Source organism: Columba livia, chromosome 21, assembly GCF_036013475.1.
Source record: "Columba livia isolate bColLiv1 breed racing homer chromosome 21, bColLiv1.pat.W.v2, whole genome shotgun sequence".
NCBI classification, from domain to species: Eukaryota; Metazoa; Chordata; class Aves; order Columbiformes; family Columbidae; genus Columba; species Columba livia.
The window spans coordinates 7,025,747-7,051,543 of record NC_088622.1 but is presented as its reverse complement, the minus strand read 5'-3'; the positions used below and the strand labels follow the sequence as shown (position 1 = coordinate 7,051,543).

The window sequence follows — 25,797 nt, the reverse complement described above, 5'->3', positions numbered from 1 at the left end:
CCCATCCCTTTGGGGGTAAACACCTGTCCCCTTGGAGATGAACACCCATCCCTTTGGAGGTAAACACTCGTCCCCTTGGAGATGAACATCTGCCCCCTTGGAGATGAGCACCCATCCCAGCCGGCCCAGGGACACCTCGTTGTGACAGAAGACAAGGAGGAGTAGAAATTCAGAGGTTTTAAGCAGGTTTTTCAAAGGGTCAATTATCTTCTCATTAAAAAAGATCCTCCGTTAATTTAAGCCTAAATTTACGCTATTCGTCTGCCAGCCATTAGATTTCCTTTTACTTGTACAAAGACTCTGCTATCCAAAACCTCCTTCCCCTGTTGTGGTGCTTAAGGGTGGCAAATGAATCATCTCCAGGATAACTAAATTAGCTGAGCTTCTTTATTCTTCCAGCCTAAAACAGGTTCCTTTCTTTGAGGCTACTGTTTGTCAACCTGCTTTGTACCAGGTGGACCCCAAGACTGTGATCCCCATTGCCCACAGGTGTAGCATCCCAGTGCGCCCCTTTTTGAACACCTTTTCTACCAAATCGCTGCCCTGTCTGCAAGCCATCTGGAGATGGATTGGTACAACAGCACTTTGCGGTACTGCCTGAATTACAGAAAATTATGAATAACTGGTCCCCGTGAACCAGAGCGAACCTCATTGGTCGCAGTGACCGCAAAAGCGGGTGTGAAGCCAGGATGGATTTCAATGGTGGGGATGGGTTTGCTCCACCATACTGCAATGGTTGACTTCAAAACATCTTCTTGCTCAAATACCAGCCTGACATGGAGTTTTCGTGCCTGTCCACCCGGCCAGGATCAGCCCTCACCCCCCACCCGCGGCGAGGAGGCCACAGGGTCCTCCAGGGATGTTCCCTGTCTCACCCCTGAGAAGTTTCTTTCTTCCACACAAAGGAAGCACATGAATCCATTTCTCCACCAAACAAAATTAGGAGCGATGTCCAATGAACCAACAGATCCCTCATCTGCAGGGGCTTCTCTCTGCCACCCTCCCAGGCTCGGATCTGCTCACATCTCCACACGGGCAGACCATGGTGGGAGGACGGCCAAGCCCTGCTCTGACATCCCATCCTGAAAGTGCCAGCGCAGACCCGAACCAGGAAGGTTTAAGACAGCAAGACAAGGCCCCACCACCCGCCTCAGCCGTGCAAGAGAGGTTGAGGTTTCCCTGGGGTCCATTCCTCCTCCAGCTGATGGGTTTTTATTGCCACAAGGGGACTGCGGGAGCTCATCAGAGAGGAGTCTGCGAGATGATTGATCATGGTCTGCAAGGATCTACACCAGGAGAAAGCAGCAGCAAATGGAGCTCCTTAACCCGTGAGGGAAATTGCAGCTACAGCTTTGCCTGTGGGCTGAACCCAGTAAGACACATGGAAAACAAGATTCAATTTCACTAGGGGGTTGATGGCCCCTGAAGAGCCGTGGCCAACAGGTGCAGATCTGGCACCGTTTGCATCCTTCCCCACAGCAGGTGAGCCAGGAGCTGGAGCAGCACGTGCTGCAGGAGGTCTGCTTGGTTCCCTGTGCCCACTGAGTACGATAACCGCGGAGACACGCACGGACATCTCCGAGTGGATGGGTGACGCCAGGCACCACGACACCAGGGACAGAGTCTGCTACAGGAGCAAAGCCCACGCAGGGTGGGACAGGCCCTGGGGAATGGGAACCCCCATCTCCAGAGGCGGCTCCGCCACCCGCAGCCGCTCCACAGGGTTGTCCTCAGTGTGATCAGCTCCCCGCAACGTGTGCGCCCACGGTGACCTGCGGTCGGCTGCCATGGCCAGACCCCCAGCAGGTCTCCTGGTGCTACCTGTGGCTGCCCCGTGCTGACACCCTGCTCTGGGCACCCAATGGGACCAACCCCTGCGCTGGGGACAACAAACACAGACCTATTTCCAGATGGGCAACTCCAACCCCAACTGTTAGCGCCCTGCCAGCCACGGAAAGGAGAAGATGCCTCGCACCTTCACAAGCAGCAAACTTGGCAGCTTTGCTCACTGTCACAGCCAACATTTGCACGATACCATCCTGCCGATGTGGCGGTGCCAAGTAACGGGATGAGGGGTTGGTGCCTCAGCAGCCACAAAAAGACCCCCCTAACATCCAGGACAGAGCAACCCCCGGCAGTGACGGTGACGACACGGAGCAAGGCGCGTGGGAGCAGCAGCGGCGGGCGTCTGGCCCCTGGCCCATCGCTGGTGGCTGCCGATAGCTGCAGCTCAGTGAAATGCTCTCTCTGGAGCAGCGTTTTCTCAATATTGTTGTTTGTGTTCTTCCCTCCCGCGTGTTTATCTGCAGATTCACATGCTACCCACGGCATTATAAATAAATCTGCAGCTGCTTGAAGCCAGCAGACGCAACTCTGGCCCGCTTCCCACCAGAAACCGCGCTGCTCCCCGCGGGACCGTTAGGAGATAAGTGCCTGTCCTTTTCACTTTGAAGATGCTTTCAATAAGCAACTTTCTGGCAGTGCCGGGGCCCACTGCCGCACAGCTGCCTGTGCCGAGGGCGCGCCAGGGCTCCGGCTGGAGCACTTTGCACCTAGAGATGGATCATCACCACCAAACCACCACCTCCAGGTGCTCAACAGCTACACTAAGGTGCTGTGCAGGTGATGATCTGCCATGACAATGATCCTGCTCTTCTGCATGGTCTTCTCGCTGCTCCACATGTGGGATCACAGAATCCCAGAATGTCAGGGGTTGGAAGGGCCCTGGAAAGCTCATCCAGTGCAATCCCCCCATGGAGCAGGAACACCCAGATGAGGTTACACAGGAAGGTGTCCAGGCGGGTTGGAATGTCTGCAGAGAAGGAGACTCCACAACCCCCCTGGGCAGCCTGGGCCAGGCTCTGCCACCCTCACCCCCAACAAGTTTCTTCTCATATTTAAGTGGAACCTCCTGTGTTCCAGTTTGCACCCGTTGCCCCTTGTCCTGTCACTGGTTGTCACCAGAAGAGCCTGGCTCCATCCTCCTGACACTCCCCCTTTCCATCTTGATCCCCAGGAATGAGTCCCCCCTCAGTCTCCTCTTGTCCAGCTCCAGAGCCCCAGCTCCCTCAGCCTTTCCTCACACGGGAGATGCTCCACTCCCTTCAGCATCTTGGTGGCTGCGCTGGACTCTCTGCAGCAGTTCCCTGTCCTGCTGGAACTGAGGGGCCACAACTGGACACAATATTCCAGGTGTGGTCTCCCCAGGGCAGAGCAGAGGGGCAGGAGAACCTCTCTCACCTACTGACCACCCCCTTCTAACCCACCCCAGGTACCATTGGCTTCCTGGCCACAAGGGCCCAGTGCTGGCTCATGCTCATCCTGCTGTCCCCAGGACCCCCAGGTCCCTTTCCCCTACACTGCTCTCTAATAGGTCATTCCCCAACTTACACTGGAACCTGGGGTTGTTCCTGCCCAGATTCAAGACTCTACACTTGCTCTTGTTATATTTCATGGGATAGGTGTGAGGATCTCAGCTGCACCAACTTTTTCCGTCTGGCCAGGTCAGGACTGGGACTGGTGAACAGAGCTGGGAGGGGGGGACACGACTGGGATGTGGTGGAGTGACAGGGCTGGGGATGGAGCGTGACAGCACTGAGGGACAGTGGCAGCGAGGCAGGAGGGGCGAGGGGAGCTGTGTGCATTGAGACACACTTCTCTGTGTCCGGAGAATAACTTCCATGGAGTTTTGCCAATTTAGACCAATTTAGAGTATCTGGCCCTGAATTTCTCAGAAGTCCTGGCAAGTCCTTCACATTCACAGGCTCCAAACTCAACCAGATGAAGAAACAGCTGGACAAAAAAATAGCCCCACAGATAGCTGGAGCCTCCACCCTCATTTTTCCACCCACAACGTTTTCCCTTCTCCTTCCACTTCTCAGGCCAACTCCTCCCTCAGGGTAGGGAACTTGCCAGCATTTTAATCCTGGTATAATGTTATTAACACCAAGAGCAAACTTCTAGGTTGACCCAGGATTGCACCAGCTGGGGCCAGCACCGGACGTGCAAAGCAGGCAAGAAGTTGCCCAGACCACTCCGCCGGGCTGGAAACAAAGCCATCGCAAGGCAGACACAGAGACCGTGACTTGTCACCGTCCCCCAGCCATGCCCCCATGCCCACCTGATGCACCACACCAGGCCAGACCCGGCTGGAGGGACCCGGTGGGCGAGACGGGGACCCGGCCGGAGCCGCTGGGACCAGCTCCTCAGCGCAGGCACCAGAGCTCCCGAAACCGCCTTTCCAGGCTGGTTCCAGGCACAGGCACCGCACCCCCGAGCAGGGGGGCGGCTAATGAGAAACCCGCCTGTCCCCCGCCCCGAGGAGCCCTTGCTGCAGATCTATTTACCCTTCCAGAAGTTGAAAGGCCCCTCTCTGCCTCCTGTGCTTTACTGGAGCCTTATTATAATATTTTTGCCAGTGAGAGCTGAGAGGGGCTGAGCAAACCCAGTGGCCCTTCTCCACAGCCCCGAGTTTGCTTTGCCTGGCCCGTGGCCAGCGGAACAAACTGAAACCCAATCCCCCCCGGCCGACCCGCTGGCGCAGGAACAGCACACTGCATTGTGAGCTGGCGGCTACAGGATATTTTGGATACTTCACTCAGGGATCCACTTAAACTCCAAGAGGGAGAGTGATTGATAGGGAGCGAGAAGAGGCAGTTGACTGAGGTGGGAAGTGGACCAGCATCCCCCCCTGCACCCAGAGCCCGAAAGGCCACCCCAAGGGCACTGTCTCCTGCCAGCGGTCCCAGTGCTGTGGACCCAGCAGACAGGTACCTGATCAGTCAACCCCCTTTCCTGGGAAATTAGGTCCAGTCAGACTCAGAGACCTAAGAATAAGGGTGATGTCCAGCATCTCCAGCACCCAGAGCATCTCTGACCTGTCAGCCAGCCCCCCAGGCTCATAGTCCTGGGGGCCAGCAGGGCACGGAGCACCGAGACCTGACCCCAGGGATAAAACATGGCGCTGGGAAGGGAAAGATGTCACCACTTTTGGGGAGCTACGGAGCCTTTCTGGCCCCTCAGTTCACCAGGATGCCACTCAAGCCCACCTGCAAGCCCTGAGAACCAGGAGCCAGCCTCAGAGCACACGAGGGGACCGGAGGACGGTGCTGGGAGCTGGTGGGGCTCAGCAGTGCCCACTTAGATGCCTTCACCCGTCTACTGGGTGATGCTCAGCTGCTTGTGACACTTGGAGACAAGGCTGGTGTCACACAAGGGACGTGTCCCAGGTGTCCTGCCCTCAGCACAGCAGCTCAGCAGCCACTCTGGAAACTCCCCCCGCGTTTTTCCGCACCTGACCAGGGGGCTGCCATGAGCTGGGCTACACTGCCCCCATCCTCACCTGGATCCCTCCCTTCCCCTGATCCCCCACATCCCGTCTGTCCACACGCATCACTGGACCAGACCTGAGGGGACAAAGCCAGGGCTGAGGCTGCTGTGCAGAAAGGGGGGACACTGAGGCCCTGGGCTCCCAGCCCTTGACAGACTGGGCACTAAGGAAGGCAGGTCTGGGAGCAGAGCTGCACCTCGCTGCCGGGCACAGGGACGATGGGGACGACAGGGAAGCTGGGGACGAGCACCATCATGACCCAGAGCCAGTGCACCGGGAGGAGCTTCACAGCTCCGCTGCACAGCCCCTCTCCTCCCTCCTCCGAGCCTGCTGGCTGCCACAGGCAATGCCCTGCGTGGTGCTGGCTGCTCCGACGCTGGAAAGCTCAAAACCAAACGAAAAGCCCAATTCAGCAGCCCCAGGGTCCTGCAAGTCACCCAAGCATGTGTCCTGCTTCCTAAGCACCCAACTGACCACCAGCCCGCCCAGGCACCGTCACTGCCAGGGTCTAAGGACTGTCCCCCTCATTGCCTGGCGGGGAGGGGACAGCCCAGCTCTGGCTCTCAGCTGAGAGGGATTGGGGCTAGGAATTCAGATTTTGTGACCTTTCAGCCTGGGGCCTCCACTGAAGAAGCATGTTAGGCTGGACACGAGGGGGGACCACGCTCCATTGTGCTGCCACATCAGCCCCAGCCACCGCTGCAGATGTGTCCTCTGGCCCCAGAGGTCAGCGGAAACACGATAACCCCACCAGAGACCCCCGAAAGCTGCTCCAGCAGCAGCCGGGACCCAGGGTCCTTGCTGGCAGCATCTGTCCCAAAGGGAACCAGGACGTGTAGGTGGTCCGAGTTCAGCCGAGGGCAGGCTGCCGAGACAATGCAGATGCTAAATGCCAGCGAGCAGGGGCCCTCCCGCTGCTGCCGGGAATGCGGTAGCCACACAGAGAAGACACAGATGCAGACGTTTAACAGCCATTGCTACTGTCTGCGCTAATGACTCGGTCCCTGCAGTGGCGTCGGCCCCATTGTCTTTGAGATACCTTGCAGGAGGGAATTCCAGGGTTAAGCCAGTGTCCTCAGCTGCATCCCAGCCCCTCAGAGCAGGCTCAGCCAAGACTATATTCCCCACTGAGCCACCTCACAGGAGGACGTCCCTCCTGACAGCCACAGGGCTGCTCTGGGAGGCTGGAGGCCCCATGCCCACGAGCTCCTTCCTAAGATGCTCCAGCCCTGAAGGACCAGCAGCCTCCACCATGCACTGCCCCGGTCCAGCACAGCCACCGTATGGGGCTGACCCCGTGGCACAGACGGACACACAGCATCACCACTGGAGCCCAAACACGGAGCCACTACCATCGGAGTGCAGCAGCAGATGCCCCACACAGCTCCTAGTTGCAGCATCTGGGGGAAAATGTTGCTTTATAACATAATAACCTGCTCCCATCACTGTGCCCTGGGGCCAAAGGGTGCCAGATGGAATGCTCAGGGGGCAGGCTTGCACTGCTTAGTCCCCCTCGATACTGTAGACCCACTCCCCTGTATTCCAGACATAGCATTCTGTGTCCCCAGACCCACTTTTCTGTATCCCTGGGCACAGGGGCACGGCAACCTGAGGAGATTTGGGATGCAGCAGGAAGCCTGGAGGCTGCAGAGCACCACCGGGTCAGGGAGCACACGCTTGGCTCTCACACAACATCCATCCCTTTTCCCCACTAACCCCTGCCCATCATTCAATGTGATGAGCGTTAAGGTGACCAGGAGGGGTGACATAAGTCCAGGCATGGGCTTTGGGCCAGCTTTGCATGGCCCCTGGGGCCAGTGCCACCAGCCACCCCAGCTGGAGCGGGAACCAGCGCTGCAGTGCACTGAGCGCCCATCCCACCTCCCGGCACCGCTGGCACTAAATGAGCTTTTGTCACCCTGCGTGGTGGCACGGGCTGCAAGCAACTTGTTCCCAGCAGGCTCCAAAGCCCTGCTCAGCATCCCAATTGAGCTATCCTTAATGGGCTTCAATTTTAATTTGCTTTTATTGGAAAACACAGATGGTGACCCCCTCTTTCCCCCTGCCCGAACGTATACAGGCTAATAACATTTACAGGGGAAAGATATTATCTGCAAACACAGCCAAAGCTCCAGCGAAAGCCCCCCCACCACGCAGTGACGCGCAGCTGTGCCGCACAGCCCTGTGCCGGGGTCGTAAAGGCCACCCGGAGCCACCGGGGCCAGGGAGGGAGGCAAGACCAGGGTCCGGCAAAGTAGCAACAGAGACCAGGGCCAGCCCTGGTGCAGCCGGGCCAGCCTGGCAGATGAACCTGATCAACTTCTTCTGTCACTGGGTCTTTGCAAAGCAACGCGGGGAGATGCCTGGAATGGGGGGATGCCCAAAGCTGCTGCTCAGGACTGGGGGGCTGCACTGGGGTAACTCCCCCACGACTCAGCGCCTGCCTGCAGCATGATGGTTGCTCCGAGCATCCCTGGCTCCGGCCCCTGCAGCAGGCTGGTGTCGGCTCGGGCGGCTGCGGGAGCTGATGGCAGCGCAGGGACAGGCACCGCGGCACAGGGTACACCAGCCCCAGACAGCCGGGGCAGGGTGCCCAGCACACAGTGAGCATCGAGCAGCCCTCGACTTTCCATCTGCACCCGGACACCCAAACGCTGGTGCCTGCGGATGCTCCCGGACCCCCTTGCACAGCTCCCAGCACCGCGCGCGCAGAGGATGTGGCTGAGCGAGGATGCGTTCCCTGCGCCGCGTGTCTGGCTCCCTGCATCTACCTGACAGCCAAGTGTATCCTGCTTTTCACTGTTTGTACTGACAAGCTGTAAATTTGCTTCTGGTTGGCAGCTCTGAGCAGGAACGGCTCGGGAGGAACCGCAGGACCAGCTGCAGGCGTGTTTCTGCCAAGCCGCAGAGGGCTGCCCCGTGCCCGGGGCTGGTCGTGGCAGCCGGGGGGCCGGATCGGGATCCTCGCCATGGGAAGTGTCTCCCTGGGAGAGACACAGGAAATCCCAAAATCCCTACATGGAGATTAGCTTCCTTCTAGCAGCTCCCGAGGCCAGAGCATCCACTGCTGCCGTCCCTTTGGTATCTCTGGGGTTTTCGCTCTCATCCATGTGAAGATCGCAAACCCCGTGTTCCCTCCAGGCCCCCCCACTACAGATAAAGCCACGGCAGAGCCGGCAGCTGCGGGCAGTGGGTATTTTTAGCAAGCTGCAAACGTTTCCCTCCTTGGGAAAACCCCATCTTCAAAACCTCAGCATGGAGAAGGCTTCCTCCTTCACAGCCGGGTAATTCATTACACACTAATACAACCTCCCTGGGCAGCAGGCTGAATCAAGGGGATGCTCCTCTGGGGGATGCTGTGAGGCTCCTGCTCACCAGTGGTTCTGCCCAGGGAAGGGATGTGCTCCAGCCAGCCAGCCAGACACTCATCCAAGCACTCATCCATCCACCCATCTGTCTATCTGTCCATCCAGCCAGCCACCCATCTGTCCATCCATCCATCCATCCACCCATCTATCCATCCATCCACCCATCCATCCATCCATCCATCCATATGTCCATCCAGCCGTCCACCCACCCATCTATCCATTCATCCATCCGTCCATCTGTCCATCCATCCACCCATCCATCCACCCGTCCATCCATCCGTCCATCCATCCATCCACCCATCTATGCATCCATCCATCCACCCATCTATGCATCCATCCATTCATCCACCCATCCATCCATCCACCCATCCAACCATCCACCCATCCATCCATCCATCCATCCACGCATCCATCCATCCATCTATCCATCTGTCCATCCATCTATCCATCTGTCCATCCATCCATCCATCCATCTATCTATCCATCCATCCATTCATCCATCCATCTATCCATCTGTCCATCCATCCATCTACCCACCCACCCACCCCAGTGCTGCCCGTCAAGCAGGAGCCAGCCAGCTGCCCCCCATTGGGAAAGAGCACCCCTGCAGCAGGAAGGAGACGGGCTGTGGGACCACAAGGAGACACAAACCCCTTCAGGGCTGAATCGGGTGTGACTCCCATCTGCAGCACAGCAGAGCTGCCCCCACCTGCCAGGGCTGCACGAGGAGCTGGGGCAGCGGGGACATGACAGCAGTGGGGACACCCTCACTGGGACGTGTCTGCAGGCCTGCGCATCAGCCTGGAGAACGCGGCAGCAGCGCCTAAGCCGGATCTGTTACTCACAGGGCTGGCAGGGAACACACGCCAGGGTCCAGGCTACCACGGGGATGGGATCCTGGAGACCCCAGCGCTTGTGAGGACTCGTTTCCGTCACAAAACTAATAGAGCTGATGTGGGTAATCACAGAGCAAACCTCGTTGTGAGAGCTGAAGACAAGGGCAGCAGTAAGCCAAGGACGAGCCGATGCATGGGAAGGGACAACCATGACCTTGGTACATGAATACGGGAAGACGCTTTTGCACCCACCAAAAAGAAACATGCCCAGAGGTAGAAAAGGGGCAATTTCCAGAAGTTGAAAGGGATTATTAGCAAAAATTGATTAGGGGGACATGTAAACAAAAACAATGGAGAGTAATTACAGCTAGCTTTAAAAGGCTTTGCCAAAATCTCATAAATCTGCGATCATAAAAGGAGGCGTCTCTAGCTAAAAATTATCTTGGCTTAGCATAAAAGAGAAAAATCGCAGTAAAAGTAAACATATTGTATAAATTAAAACTGGGGGAAGTTGGCAGCAGTAAATTAGCAGTTATAAGATGCAGACAGTTGCGAAAGGATGTATCAATGAAAAATTGACTGCCAGCAAACAGTAAAAAAGAGAGAAAAGAGACATTTTTAAATACACCGAAAGCAAACACAGCCAGAGCTGTGGAAAGGCGAGTCCACGGGGCTGCTCAGCGTGAAGTCAGGCGGCAACGGCAAATGCACGGCGCAGAAACAAGGGCCAGGCCAACATAGATCAGCAGACGCGGCGGCTCCAGGCTGAGCCTTGGCTGCAGACGGGGACCAGCAGGGACCAGGGGACCAAGAGTCACGGACACCTGAGACGCCCCCTCGCCAGCAGCGTGCCCCGCCACGAGCATCCGCACCCCTTGCCCCAGCCAGGAGCGGGGGACGGGCAGTGTCGGGGCCACGAGTGGGAAACATCCCCAAGACAACCACTCGCTCCCAAGCAGCTCCTTCGTGTGGTCAGCAGAGCCCTGCAGGGACAGGACTCTGGACCAACAGCTCTCCTCTCCCCTTCCGACACCGTTTGCCGTGCACCGAGCAGGGATGGTGCAGTCCGAGGACAGGGAATGATTTTGTAGCATCCCACAAGGTTGGTGGAAAGGGGCTCAGGGTCTTGGACCAGCCCCATGCCCACCAGGAGACTGGGGCAGCCGGGGCTTTGCCCAGCGGAGCCTGGGAGAGCTCCAGGGATGGGGACGTGGCAGCGCCGGGCCCGCGGCAGAGCGCCGCAGAGGTGTCCGGCCTCTCCGCAACCCTGCCTGGGCCAGGAGGACGCCCAAGGCCCGTGGTGCAGGTGCTGCCTGCAGAGAGGCCACGGTGGCTCCACTGGTGCCGCTGCAGGATCCATCCTGGCCCCCTGGGCACGACCCGACCAGCAAACCCGAGAGCAGAAACAACCCAGTGGCTCTGCAAGAGCTGCGGCTGTTGCCCAGGCCCAGCCAACATCTTGGCAGGAGTCAAAGCAGAGAGAGGCCCCGGGCGTTGGCTGAGCAGCCAGGACACAGGACAGCACGGCAAGTGTCGGGCAGGGCAGATCCAGCGCCAAGAGCCCTCCAGGTGATAAAGCCAGGTGGTTCAGCCCCATGCTCCCCTCGCCACAATGTTACATCCTTGCTTTGTGCCTCAGTTGCATTAAGAGGTGTAGCAATGGGGACAGACCCTGAGCAAGCTTTGAGGATAAAAGCAGCAGAGGTATCAGCGTGGATGCTGGCCGGACATGGCGGGGTGTTCACGGCTCCTCTGTATCCCTGTGCGTGGCCGGTGCCACCCCAGCCAGCAGGGATGCTGCGCAGCTCCTGTGCGCTGCAGGACAGGCCAACACGGGCCATGGGGACTGTCCTGCTGGCGGCAGTCGAGGCGGGAAGGACAGGCCACTGCCACTGTGCTCCTGCAGCGGGAAGGACCCTGGCTCGCTGCCTTTTCCCACTGTGGATAAAAGTCTCCTGCCGCAATGGGCAGCTCCTCCAGAGCGTGTCTGTGCAAGGAGGAGGTATCACATCAACCCCACTGACTGGGAGGGAATCTGAGGCAGGGAGCACTGCCATGAGATGCTCCAAGGAGAGGCTGGAAGCACGAAGGACCCCTTGCCCATGGGTTTGGCTTGGCACTGAGCAGCACACCCCGACCCTCCCAGCACACGACACTGAAGTGACACCAGGGTGACCAGCACTACCTGTGCAGACACGCACTCAGCAGCAAACTCACCCACAGGCACCCATGGACCCTGCAGGGAAGACGTGTCCTCAGGACCCGCTGTGTCTGCACCCTGTCCCCATCACCCTAGTTTGCACAGCTGCAGGGTGGGGAGCACGGAAGGACCCACCCACGGCATCCCCGCTGCCTCCTCACGCTCACAACCACCCTGCCCAGAAGAGCACAGCCCTGCGTCCTCCGAGCACAAAAGGCAAACACCTGCAGCTTTGCAGGGTTCAGGGTTTGCCGTCTCACCCTCACAAAAGTACAATACCACACTCCCAAAAATGTAGCGTACAGGGTGACCAAGGCGTTACCTGACAGTCTCCTCAGCCTTGACACGGGAAATCAGGCGAAAAGTCTTGTGCAGGGAATGCACCATCCCCCAAATTCCCGACTCAGCATGAAACAGCCTTTATAAATCAATGCCTGCAGGAGGAAAACACGTGAGGGAGCAGCAAGTTCATCCTCCCCTTGCTGCTGCACTCCTGACGATCACTGAATCCCACCAATGTGGTGGGAAGCAACCCCTGGATGGTATGAATCCCATCTCCTGCTCAGGGGACCTACGGGATGTTATTGAGCACCCAGGGACGCACCCGGGAGCACTAGAAGAGGGCTCTGCTCTTCTCCCACTTCCCAGTGCTGTGCTCGGTCCTCGGTCATCACAGAACCTTCTCCTCGCACACCTGCAAAGCCCTTCCAGGAGGTGCAGCCCCCTGAGAACATCCAGGCACATCTTGCTGCCACCAGACAAGAGCCTGGGCCAGCGGCCGTGACGGCCGAGCCCTGGGAAACCCGCAGCACCCTGATTGCTGCTGGGGCCGCTGGAGCAATGAACTGTTGGCTCTGGGATGCACGGGGTGTTCGAGGTGGGCACAACCTCAGCAGGTCTGCGTGTAGCCTGGCGTGAGGGTGGCCACAGAAATGTCCTCCGGAGCAGAGCACAAGCCCACACACGCAGCTTCTTGCATGGCCAGCACGTCCCCTCCAGAGCGGCTGGGACCACAGCACAGCCCAGCAAGCCTGACGAGCCGCCGGTGCCACGGAGAGCACAGCGGCTGCGGTGCCGCCACAGCCCAGACGTGACCCTGTCACCAGGGGGGCTGTCACAAGCAGGGGGTGAGCACAGCCCAGGGCTCAGCAGCGGCACCGCTGCTCCAAACGGGGATGCGGAAGCAAAGCCAGCTGGTGTGACCCCAGCGGGTTCCCTGCCCCAGGAGAGGCGTCCAACACAGGGCAGTGCGGCTGAGGCAGTGAGAGCGTCACTGCCGCGGCTGATGGGCTGACACCACGAGCAGCCTCGCAGGGCACCAGGGATCTGCCCACCCCGCTGGAAACCCTCCCCTGCAACCGCTGCCGGTGGCTGCAGAGTCCCTCGTGCCATAACACACACCTGCCTGCTCACCAAGAACACCTGGGGCATGGATGCTGCTCTCCGAGCTGCTCACCCCAAATGCACAAGGCAAGTCTCCCCAAAAACCACATCCCGGTGGGCAGCAAAGGAGGGACCACCAGGTCCCAGCCCTGCCAGGAGCACGTCCATGCTCCATCGCACCCCAGCAGCCCACACAGTGGGAAACATCTCCTTGGAGTGAAAAATACCTCCTCGATTTGCAGGAGGCACCTCTCTGGCCCGCAGAGGATGCAGAGCTCCTCCGCATCTCCTGATTTATCCTGCCCGGGGAGCTGAGGCGCTGGGGCTGCCCCTCAGCACAGTCACCGGTGGGACACACAGGGCTACCGGCCCCAGGTACCCGCTCACACTGCCAGCGATTTATAGACGAATAAAAACCTGTTGGTTGAGTCTTTGCTTACTCAATCTTGGAGAAAATAATTAACTCTCGATGCAGTTCTGACTCACGGGATGTCGATTTAAAGAACTTGGTCAAAATGTCCCTAAGGCTGCCCTGCTCCAAGCACAGGCAAAAGCAAATGGTAATATTCCCCATATCCCCAGCTGCATACACACCCATTTGTACCTGTGCCATGATGTCCCCAGGTCGGGACTCATCCCCAGGCAGATCCCACCTGCTTGCAAAAGCAAAAGCTGGGAGAGTCGGCAAGGAGCAAACCCTGCACCGGGGAGCCCGGGACAAGAGCCACGGAGGGACGGGGGGACAGGGGGGGCATCCCTGTGGGACCGGCCATGCCAGACGGGGAGGTGACAGCTGCTGATCCCCAGCTGGTTTCCAGCCCAGAGGAGTGTGCACCAAGACAATGGGACCTTCAGTGCCTTTCACATCTGGTAGCTTTTTTCCTTCAGATGCTGCAGATTTGCCCGACACGATCGCTCACATGAAGAAGCCCTCAAAAGCAAAAATGCTGCATTGCAGAGGCACAGGTGACAGGAGGGGCACCCAAAAGGCTCGGCCACCACCAAACATGTGGCTCCTGTGTGGTGGGCTGGGGTGATGTGCTGGGAGCAGGCCCTGACCGTGTTCACCACAGGGATGGCGAAGGCTTCAAATGACCGCTCGGTGCCGGAGGGCAGCATTGGCTTTGGCTGCCCCCTAAAAAAAGGGGGTTTCTGCTCCCCACAGAGCAGGGGAACATCAGATCCTGGAAAACACTACAGTGAGTGCTCCAAGTGAACGCATGAGCAAAACTGACTCCCTTTTGTCCCTCCCCAGCCCGAGGGGACCCCCAGCCCTGCTGGTCACTGTCTGCAGCAGGGCTGGTTGTCACAGCCTCGGCAGCAGGTGTCCAACCGCAAGGACGGGCGAACAAAGGACAGTTCACGGCTCCATCGATCGGGAGGTCAGCTGGGTGAAGCACGAACATCTGGTGCGACACTGCCCAGCGCCGGCCAACGGGCTTCCCTGGTTTTATTTAGACAAGGCCAAGTCTTTCAGAAGGAAGCGTCTGTTATCGCTGTTAAGTTTCCCAGGACAGGAAGTCCCCACCAGCCCCGGCTGTGCCCATGGGGAGGGACCTCGAGCAGCACAGGTAAGCGCAGTCGTGGTGTGTGCAGCTGGGAGACACCTGCGTGATCAGCACCTTGTGTCCAGATGTTTTCGCATTTATAAGCATATCCCTTGAAACTGTAAGATATAATGAAATATAACAAGGGCAAGCGCAGAGTCTTGAATCTGGGCAGGAACAGCCCCAGGTTCCAGTGTAAGTTGGGGAATGACCTATTAGAGAGCAGCGTAGGGGAAAGGGACCTGGGGGTCCTGGGGACAGCAGGGTGACCATGAGCCAGCACTGGGCCCTTGTGGCCAGGAAGCCAATGGTACCTGGGGTGGGTTAGAAGGGGGTGGTCAGTAGGTCAGAGAGGTTCTCCTGCCCCTCTGCTCTGCCCTGGGGAGACCACACCTGGAATATTGTGTCCAGTTGTGGCCCCTCAGTTCCAGCAGGACAGGGAACTGCTGGAGAGAGTCCAGCGCAGCCACCAAGATGCTGAAGGGAGTGGAGCATCTCCCGTGTGAGGAAAGGCTGAGGGAGCTGGGGCTCTGGAGCTGGACAAGAGGAGACTGAGGGGGGACTCATTCCTGGGGATCAAGATGGAAAGGGGGGGTGTCAGGAGGATGGAGCCAGGCTCTTCTGGTGACAACCAGTGACAGGACAAGGGGCAATGGGTGCAAACTGGAACACAGGAGGTTCCACTGAAAGAGGAGAAGCAACTTGTTGGGGATGAGGGTGGCAGAGCCTGGCCCAGGCTGCCCAGGGGGGTTGTGGAGTCTCCTTCTGTGCAGACATTCCAACCCGCCTGGACACCTTCCTGTGTAACCTCATCTGGGTGTTCCTGCTCCATGGGGGGACTGCACTGGATGAGCTTTCCAGGGCCCTTCCAACCCCTGACATCCTGTGATGATCCAGGCGATGTTGGTTCTGTGGTATCCACGGAGAACTGGGGGAGAACAGCCGGCCCAGCCCCTGCAGCAGGAGCCGGGATTCAGGACGAGGCGCTGGCATCGCACTCGTTCTCCTAAACCAGCACAGCACCGGCCGCTCCTCCAGCGCAGCTCGTGCCACAGACGCTGCAGACACAGGGCTGCGAGCTGGAGGGAAGAGCCCTGGAGGTCACAACAGTTTATGAGAAATCACTCACCTTTGATCTACAGATTACGAGCAATAGCGAATCGACTACATCCCTGGGTGAGCTGCTGCACAGTTAATTAGACACGTTATTAAAAACATGCTCCTCTACCAGTCTGAATTAGTCCAGCTTCCAAGCCACAGAGTCCTGCCCTGCTAAATGAAACAGACCTTCAAGATTAACGAGCCCTCCTCCAGGCCAGCGCCAGCACACGAGGCAGAGGACACTCCTTCATCTGCTGGATAAAGCAAACGGCAGGCGGGTTTTCCATACGGTTTATTTGAGCAGCTGGTATATTGTTATTTTGATTTTCCTTCAGCTACGGACACCAGAAACAACCCCAGACCCACCATCACAAGGAAAGGATGAACTGGTATGTCCTGGCTCAGCAAGGAAGGACCTGATAAGCTCTTTCACTCCATGGAAATGCATTTCAAAGGTGTTTTCAGGGCCAGAGATTTCCCAGTTTGTGTCTCCCATCCCATAGCCATGGGCTACACTTTTTGCTCCCAAATATATCACAGCCCTACTCGGACACTTTCGTTCCCCTGATGCACCAAATACAAACATATAAAAACATAACTAACGCATCCCCTCCCATCTTTGTTACTCTCCCCACACTGGCACTTGCTGCAGACAGGGATCTCATTAGCAATGCTGCCCAAAAAGCGGTGATGACCCACTTAGAGTAGTTACCTATGACCACCAATATAAAGCCCCTTCAGCACACGCCTGTAAATCCATTTCTTGCTGAAACACCACGGGAATCCGCCCACACTCCTCAGGCTGCTGAACTGCACAGAAATGGCTTGAAACCCCTGCTCACCTCTACAAGAACTCTTGAGGAGACTCATCCATCCCCCACTTTGAAAGCACCATGTGCTTTTCTCCCCACTAAAGCACCCTGCAGCACTTATCTCCACAATCTCCCCATCTTTATGGTCAGCCTGAGCAAGAAGACATCTCCTCATGGTAGCTTTGCGTCCCATATCCTGCTGCTGCCCTGTTCCCCCAAACCCCACATCTTCACCCCACATGCCCCATCCCTGGAAGTGTTCAGGGCCAGGCTGGATGGGGCTTGGAGCGATGTGTCTAGTGGAAGGTGTCCCTGCCCATGGCAGAGGGGGGACTGGATGATCTTTAAGGTCCCTTTCAATGGAAACCATTCTAGGATTCCACGATTAACCCCACACCTTCACCAACAGAGCTGAGAAGGGGCAACTCTGCTTGAAGAGCATCGCAGTGAGTTGGGGATATTCCGTAGTATGTATTCTCTGTGGGGTTACATGTGGCTGTTTCACAGAATCCCAGAATGTCAGGGGTTGAAGGGCCCTGGAAAGCTCATCCAGTGCAATCCCCCCATGGAGCAGGAACACCCAGATGAGGTTACACAGGAAGGTGTCCAGGCGGGTTGGAATGTCTGCACAGAAGGAGACTCCACAACCTCCCTGGGCAGCCTGGGCCAGGCTCTGCCACCCTCACCAGGAACAAGTTTCTTCTCATCTTTAAGTGGAACCTCCTGTGTTCCAGTTTGTACCCATTGCCCCTTGTCCTGTCACTGGTTGTCACCAGAAGAGCCTGGCTCCATCCTCCTGACACTCCCCCTTTAGATATTGATCCCCATGAATGAGTCCCCCCTCAGTGTCCTCTTGTCCAGCTCCAGAGCCCCAGCTCCCTCAGCCTTTCCTCACACGGGAGATTTCACCCCACAAGAGCCACCCCAGCTCCCCACGAGCCTCGTGCGCACAACACCCACCAGCTGTGGGACCCAGCCCTCCCCAGCACCCCAACCCCCCAGCCGGAGAGCCCCCACCTCCCTCCCGGAGCCTGTTATTAGAAACACACCGTCACGTAAGGTTGCAAGTGGAACCCATTACACAGCATTTAATACGTATCATTGCTATTTCACAGCCAGCGATCTGATTTCAGAAGGAAATGGGGCCGGTGCATGGGGTGGAGCCGTGATGGAGGGAGCACTCCCAGGTTCGGGACACACCTGGTCCCACGTCTGCACATCTTTCTCAACCACAGCCTCTCCTGCTGCATCCTCCACTTCCGAATGCTGCTGGTGCGCAGGAGGCAGCTCTGCCGTCTGCAAATAATTCACCCCCACCTGACTCAGGTGCTTTTTGAAGCTGGGATGTGATTGCAAATTATTACTCCAAGGAAGCAGAAGCTCTGAAGCGCTCCAGCTTTAGTTCAGCAGCACTGCTGCCAGCGATTCTGTTCGTGCACAGCGGGAGAGTGGTGAACTGTGCCTTAGGAATAAATGAACACATGGATCAGCTCCTCTCCCACCTCCTCCTTGGTGCTACAGTCCCCAGACCTCCAGGCCTGGATCTCTGGGACAGAGGGGTCCATGGCCAAACGGGATCGTCACATGCGTAGCTTTGTGTCCCATATCCTGCTGCTGCCCTGTTCCCCCAAACCCCACATCTTCACTCCACATGCCCCATCCCTGGAAGTGTTCAGGGCCAGGCTGGATGGGGCTTGGAGCAATGTGTCCATGCGGCAATGATATTCACGTAGCACCAACGTTTGGGCAGAGTGAGAAGAGAACAAAACACAAAGACGTGGTTTAACGCCTGAACCTGGCCATTCCCAGAGAGATGCGATTTACTAAAGGCTGAAAGGAATGAAGGGAAAACAGCTTTCACCAGCTAAGCAGAAAGTATCTTATCCCACAGAACAAGAAGAGCAAGTGACCCCAGGGTGGGCATCTTGACCCTGGAGAGTCCTTTTCAAAATATAAATGGTGACTTGGGAGTTTCAAGTCACATACTAAAAGATTACTCAGAGTGTCGCTACCTCGGAAAGGCCGAACAGCCCCGTGGCAACAGCCCGAGAGACGCGGGACCCCCAGCACTGGGGCTGCCAGGACTCAACTGGGCAAACCCACAGACAACCTGACCCTGTACAACTGGTACAACTGGACCTTGGGGACAGGGACACCAGAGCTGGGCAGCTGCTCTGATTGAAGAGGGAGGTGCCTTGTTTTACTTATGGACTTGAACAATCTTGTTCTCCTAGAAGGTGAGGAGACACAGCAGGAGCACAAATCCCTTCCCCAGTACATCTCCCATGTAACAGTGCCAGCCGTTCTCTCATCCAGAGCCCCACTTGCACCCCAACTCTCCCTTCTGGCAAGCAGAGCTGCAACACGCAGCTCTGAATTTTGCCCACAGGGAGCCTGGCTGGAAACAGGCTGGGAAACACTGGTACATCACCCAGACCCACCTCCCCATCAGCCACCCAAGGAACCCGGAGCTGCCGCATCCCCTGACAGCACAACCCCTCTGCCTACTGCAAGATGCCCATCTGGTTTGTATTACAGCATATTGGTGAGGGGGGAAACAGCACTGATTTCTCTGTACTGTGTTATAGAGCAAAAGTCCCACGGAGGCACAAAGAAAGTGAGGCACGAGCGAGGCAGGGTGTCCCAGGTCTAAGACTCGGCTCATCCATTAAGAGTGAGTCTCTGTGCCTGAAAATTCAGATGCTCACCCACCCTCCAGTGGGTGCCCAAAGGATCTTCTTCCTTAACCAGCAGCAATATATCAAGTCAGCTGAACTTGCACAGCCCAAACACAACAGACACCTGTGAATGTTTAGCAGGAGCCACCTTCTGAGGTGCAAGCTGGTTTTGGCAGGGCTGCAGGTCCTTGTCCATCAGCAGAGCAGGCCACGTCACCTGCTCACAAAGGCTACTGTCATTGCACATCTTCTCGATTCCAGACAGTGCTCTTTCTTCAGTCCTAAAACATCCCATCCAGCTCACCTGACACTGTGCCCAGCCTGAGCCTGAGGCCGTCTTAGACTGCCCTCTCCATTTCAGCAAGTCTTGCCAGGGCTCCTGAGGAGGATGATGAAGAGACCAGGGAGAGGTGAGTGCAGGGTGACCAAGCTGCCACAGCAGACTCTGCTGTCACCTCCCCAAACCTTGTCTCCTCCAGCTCCCATCTTGTCTATAAAGGAGGAGTTCCAACCAAGCCACCACTGGCACATCAACCCACCAGAGCTGGGACTAGGACTAACCTACACTGCAAACTCATCACAGGGCAGTTAAGCTGAAGCGGATCACAGAATCATAGAATGATTGGGTTGGAGGGGATCTTAAAGATCATCTAGTTCCAGCCCCGCTACCATGGGCAGGGACACCTTCCCCCAGACCAGGCTGCTCAAAGCCCCGTCCAACCTGGTCTTGAACACCCCAGGGCTGGGGCACCCACAGCTGCCTGGGCAGCCTGTGCCAGGGCCTCAGCACCCTCACGGGGAGAATTCCTTCCTTATTTTTCAATGCTGAAGACAACACCACCGTTGGCACCGGTTCAGCTGAGCCACCATTGCACCAATACAAATCAGAAACACTCTGAGGATATGAAATGGCGCAAGGACACACGTGATGGAAAGCCAACACGAGATGGGCGACAACTCAGCTCGCACCACCAGAATTCTGCTTCTCGCCCTGCCTGGAAACACTGGTGCCTTGTACCTGTCAATATCTGTCATCATTATGCTACATCACCCCCTGCGATCGGTGAGAACAGGCTCGTTACATAATTTTAATGCACAAAGTGCATTAAAGACCCTGAGGTCTATAATTTCGGACTGCATAATGACAGAGACAGCATCCCTGGACGGGAAGCATGTGATGGCCCCAGGAGCAGGGACCACAGCCTGTGCTGGCCACAGGGACAGGCCAAACCTGAACTGGCCTTGCCCGTTGCTCCAAATGCATTAATTTCCCAAATCTCAGAGAATTTGCAACCACCGTCAACGAAGAAACACGAGTAAAAAGTACAAATGAAAACCAGCAGGGTTTTGGACTCGATCTTTGGAGATCCCTTCCAACCCAAACCATTCCATGATTCTACAGCTCAAAGAGAAGTTTAAACAACTTATTGCTTTAAAGGCCACAATTTGACCATCTAGGAAGACAACAACTTCAACCAAAACCAACCTCAGAGTAACAAAGCACTTGTGACAACTGCACATACAACGGCAACGCATGAGGAACGGAAGGAGAATAAGCAGGCAAACGGGTTTGTATTGCGACTGGCATGAAGTGAAGCAAGATAATAAGGGAAACCTATGGAAAAGCCATGTCTGGTGTGGCTGAAGACAGGAAAAAGTTATGGTGGTGTTATTCTTTCAAACATATAGAGAAAATGCGAAGTAAAACTGCTAAAATTCATAGCAACATATAAAAAAGCACAGACAATGTCCGGGGAAGATGCTGTTGTCTCTTAGCCCTGATTCACCACTTCAGCACGTCCAGGGGGATTAATTTTTTTTTCCCTACGTGCCATCAGAGCTTCACCCACTGTGGTTCTTGTACCAGTTTGTGAAGAACGGCCACGGTCAGCCCGTCTGTGTCTCCATTAGGAATGATTACAGAGTCATTACAGAACCACAGGATCCCAGAACATCAGGGGTTGGAGGGCCCTGGAAAGCTCATCCAGTGCAATCCCCCCATGGAGCAGGAACACCCAGATGAGGTTACACAGGAAGGTGTCCAGGCGGGTTGGAATGTCTGCACAGAAGGAGACTCCACAACCCCCTGGGCAGCCTGGGCCAGGCTCTGCCACCCTCAACCCCAACAAGTTGCTTCTCATCTTTCAGTGGAACCTCCTGTGTTCCAGTTTGCACCCATTGCCCCTTGTCCTGTCACTGGTTGTCGCCAGAAGAGCCTGGCTCCATCCTCCTGACACTCCCCCTTTCCATCTTGATCCCCAGGAATGAGTCCCCCCTCAGTCTCCTCTTGTCCAGCTCCAGAGCCCCAGCTCCCTCAGCCTTTCCTCACACGGGAGATGCTCCACTCCCTTCAGCATCTTGGTGGCTGCGCTGGACTCTCTCCAGCAGTTCCCTGTCCTGCTGGAACTGAGGGGCCACAACTGGACACAATATTCCAGGTGTGGTCTCCCCAGGGCAGAGCAGAGGGGCAGGAGAACCTCTCTGACCTACTGACCACCCCCTTCTAACCCACCCCAGGTACCATTGGCTTCCTGGCCACAAGGGCCCAGTGCTGGCTCATGCTCATCCTGCTGTAGGAGGGTGGGACATTATCTCCACAGCCCAGGACTGTGCTGTCTCCTCCGTCAGCAGCGCAGGATTCCTCAGCTCATACGTAACTAATGACCCAGGGACCCTCTGGCTGTAATTCTCTTAGAAGTCACACACACCATTCACAAACATCTAACAAATAACCAAGACTTTGGCTACAGCCAGCTCGGCTCTTTTCTACACAACAACAGCCTAGTGGAGGTGGGAGAAGCCACTACTGTCATTTATCTTCATTTCTAGGCTTTTCAGTTATGACACTTTCATAAACAAGCCCAAGGAACCATGGCCACATGAAACTCCCTGTACAACACCTCCACAATAGGTTGACAAATCCAATTCTGGGACTAGTCATTAACATCAAATTGGAAGAAAACCACAAGAAAGCTCCACAGCCTGGTTCCAGTGCTGGTCAATGTCTGCATGAATAACCGAGCAGTGCAGCAAACTCACGTCGCTCTTCCCAGCACCGTGTTTGCAGAGAGCAGCCCCAGCCTCTGCCCAGGGCAGGAGAGGTGACGCCAGAAGCACTTTTGGAGGCAAGAGGAGACTTCGACAAGATTTTTCCCACTTGCAACAGCACCTTGAGGAAAAGCCCCTTGAGGGTACTGATCCATGAGCCACCAGCCAGCGGAGTGCACGGGGCAGGGGACAACTTCTGAGTGAGACGGATCAGGGCTCATAACACTTCAGGGACCGGGATGGGGAGAGGGAGAGCTAAGGACATCAAACACATTTCACAGTGACAGACCCAACAGTCTTCAAGAGCCCGGAAGGGGACGCCTGGGAAAAGAAGAAAGCTGGTACGTCCTTGCAGAAGCATCTTGGCGCAGAGCGATCACGTTTAGAAGATGCACGAGGATTACAGCACAATGAAATGGTCGGCATTCAAGGTCTCGCTCAGCCTGAAATCACTTCTGGGAAAATAATGAAAACGCTGATGTAATTCAAATCATAAAGTATTAAAGAACAGGAGTATAATTAGCACCAGTCAACATACTTCTACAGGAAACAGGTCTTGTCAAACAAATCTGATTTCATTCTTCACTGAGATTACAAGTTGGATTCGGGAGAGTAACCGTGCAGAGGCAGGAGGATTTCTGACCCCGACACCGGGGGGTGAAACAACAGCCGGGGGAGCGGGGCCAGTGGTGCCAGCGCCAGTCGGGTGTGCAGCTCCTCACCACCCAGAACACACCGCGGGACCGAGGGCTGACCAGCAGCAGTTCCAGTTCCCAGCGCTGACCTCAGCAGGAACCTGCTCCAGCTTCACCTTTGTCTTGCAGTCAGTGCGATGGAGAGGAACGAAGGCAACTTAGAGAGCAGTGTAGGGGAAAGGGACCTGGGGGTGCTGGGGACAGCAGGGTGACCATGAGCCAGCACTGGGCCCTTGTGGCCAGGAAGCCAATGGTACCTGGGGTGGGTTAGAAGGGGGTGGTCAGTAGGTCAGAGAGGTTCTCCTGCCCCTCTGCTCTGCCCTGGGGAGACCACACCTGGAATCTTGTGTCCAGCTGTGGCCCCTCAGTTCCAGCAGGACAGGGAACTGCTGGAGAGAGTCCAGCGCAGCCACCAAGATGCTGAAGGGAGTGGAGCATCTCCCGTGTGAGGAAAGGCTGAGGGAGCTGGGGCTCTGGAGCTGGACAAGAGGAGACTGAGGGGGGACTCATTCATGGGGATCAAGATGGAAAGGGGGAGTGTCAGGAGGATGGAGCCAGGCTCTTCTGGTGACAACCAGTGACAGGACAAGGGGCAATGGGTGCAAACTGGAACACAAAAGGTTCCGCTTAAAGATGAGAAGAAACTTGTTGGGGGTGAGGGTGGCAGAGCCTGGCCCAGGCTGCCCAGGGAGGTTGTGGAGTCTCCTTCTCTGCAGACATTCCAACCCGCCTGGACACCTTCCTGTGTAACCTCATCTGGGTGTTCCTGCTCCATGGGGGGATTGCACTGGATGAGCTTTCCAGGGCCATTCCAACCCCTGACGTTCTGGGATTCTGTGATGCTGAAGTATCGAATGTTCGTCCAGGCTCACAGAGCATCCTCAGGTAAAGGATGTGGGATTCGCCTCCCTTGGTGTTCACCATATGAAAAAATAATGCTTCTACTTTAATGCAGTTGTTAATTTTCTACAGCTGATAATGACAGAGAGAAAAGGGCCTCCAAGGACAAGCCAGATGATCTAAAACAGCCATCCCAGGCAGGTGAACTGAATTGCCCTCTGCAGGATACTAAGGGAGAGGGTCTTTCTAACAGCTTACATTAGCAACCCTGCTTTGTCCTGCTGATTAAATTGACCAAATCATCCTCAAAAGAAAGTTGGGGGAGGGGGCACAATCTTTAAAATAATTTAAACTCTGTTGGGAATAACACTGGAAAGCCTGGTCTCCTCCAGCGATCGCCCCTGGAGCTGCTGTGGCTCAGACGTGAGCACCAGCCAGGAGGGGCTCCAGATGGTGCGGGTGACACGGTGGCACTGGTGGGGACATCCCCCCGCGCCTGGCGCTGGCACTGCAGCACGGATGCTGTCCCACCCAACAGACGAAACAACAGGCCAGGTTCAGTTCCCTCCCAAGCGGACGGGTGTCCCCGACAGGACTGTGGTCACAGCCAGGCACCCCGCGGGAGCCGGGAGGGTGAGGGCTAAGCCAGGGTTTGCAAGAAGTGCTGCCTTCGCTCTTCCTTCCCTTCCACTGCTGAGAGCAGGAGCATAACCACAGTTTTAAGGTTTCCAAGAGGGAGATGACTGTCCCAGGCAGGAACATCTACGAGGTGCCACAGATGAGCTGCCTGACGATACAACCGAGGTGTGCACAGCCCTGCCTCAAGGACTGTCCTGGCTTTGTTTTAAACCGTGACAAAGATGCAGCAGCCAGGACAGGGAACACTCTCAGCATCCCCTGCACCCATCCGTTCCCTGCCCTGCGGCTTCCCAAAGGCTGAGCATCAAAACTCCAAGCACCCCAACAAAGTCCCACAGACAGTATTGAACCAGGGGCTCTTCCACGGCAGACAACTCATGAAGGTGAAGGTGAAGGTGAAGGTGAAGGTGAAGGTGACTGTGAAGGTGAAGGTGAAGGTGAAGGTGAAGGTGAAGGTGAAGGTGAAGGTGAAGGTGAAGGCGGGAGCACACCCATGGCTACAAAGACACCACTTGGTGCCCAGTCTGAGCTTTAGGATTTTCAAGAGCTTTTGGGAACCCACTTGAGCTGCAGCAGAGACCAGGCAGGTCTGGGGTGTGCTGGGAGGTGGGAGGAGGAGATTCCCAGGTCCTTGCCACCCCCATGGTCATAGAACACCCCCCAACAGCCCAGCAAAGGGCAAATCCATGCGGAAAAAGCCCTCAGCAGTGGGGAGGGAGCAGCTGCTGTTGTCAGTGCCTTGTCAGGGCTGCCTCTTACCCCCCGCCAGATCCTCTGACATCCAACACCGCCGCTGCCAAGCCAGCCCCGCCGGGTTCCCCCACTAATGCAAGCAGAAAAGCCATCCTATGGGGGCTCCTTTACAGCGGTGCCTCCCCCCGAAAAAAAAGACTTAGTCAAAGCAAATGCCAGACCCATTAAGAGCAAAGGACCTCACAGCCAACAGAGGAATGTTTGGGCTTGATGGACTGTTTATAGAGTCTTTTATAGGAAGGATGGGTAACCTAATCCCAACTACAACATTTTTTATGCTGCTCTATGAGGGTTCAGCTGTGATTAAACTGTTGGCACAGTCCCATGGCACATAAAACCATGGAGACCAGCAAGTCTCATCCCCGCCGGAGCCCTGCGAATGCAAGCGGCAGAGCTATTCCAAGCATCGGAGGCCGGCGAGCCGCGCCGCAGGCCTTCCCCGCTCCTCCTCCAACCGCATCGCTATCTCGAGACTGAAATAAAGTGACTCGGCAGTCGCTGTGCTGATCTCCAGGGAATATTTACCCTTCTGCGGCCCAGAGGGGATACCCACCCCTCCAGGACCTGT

At 56.4% G+C, this 25,797-nt stretch overlaps 1 protein-coding gene across 4 annotated transcripts in view; it reads right to left on the bottom strand.

Annotated features, from left to right (window-relative positions):
- The window catches only part of EPHB2 (EPH receptor B2), a 144,510-nt gene that overhangs the window by 104,595 nt on the left and 14,118 nt on the right, over positions 1 to 25,797 (bottom strand). The window lies entirely within an intron of this gene.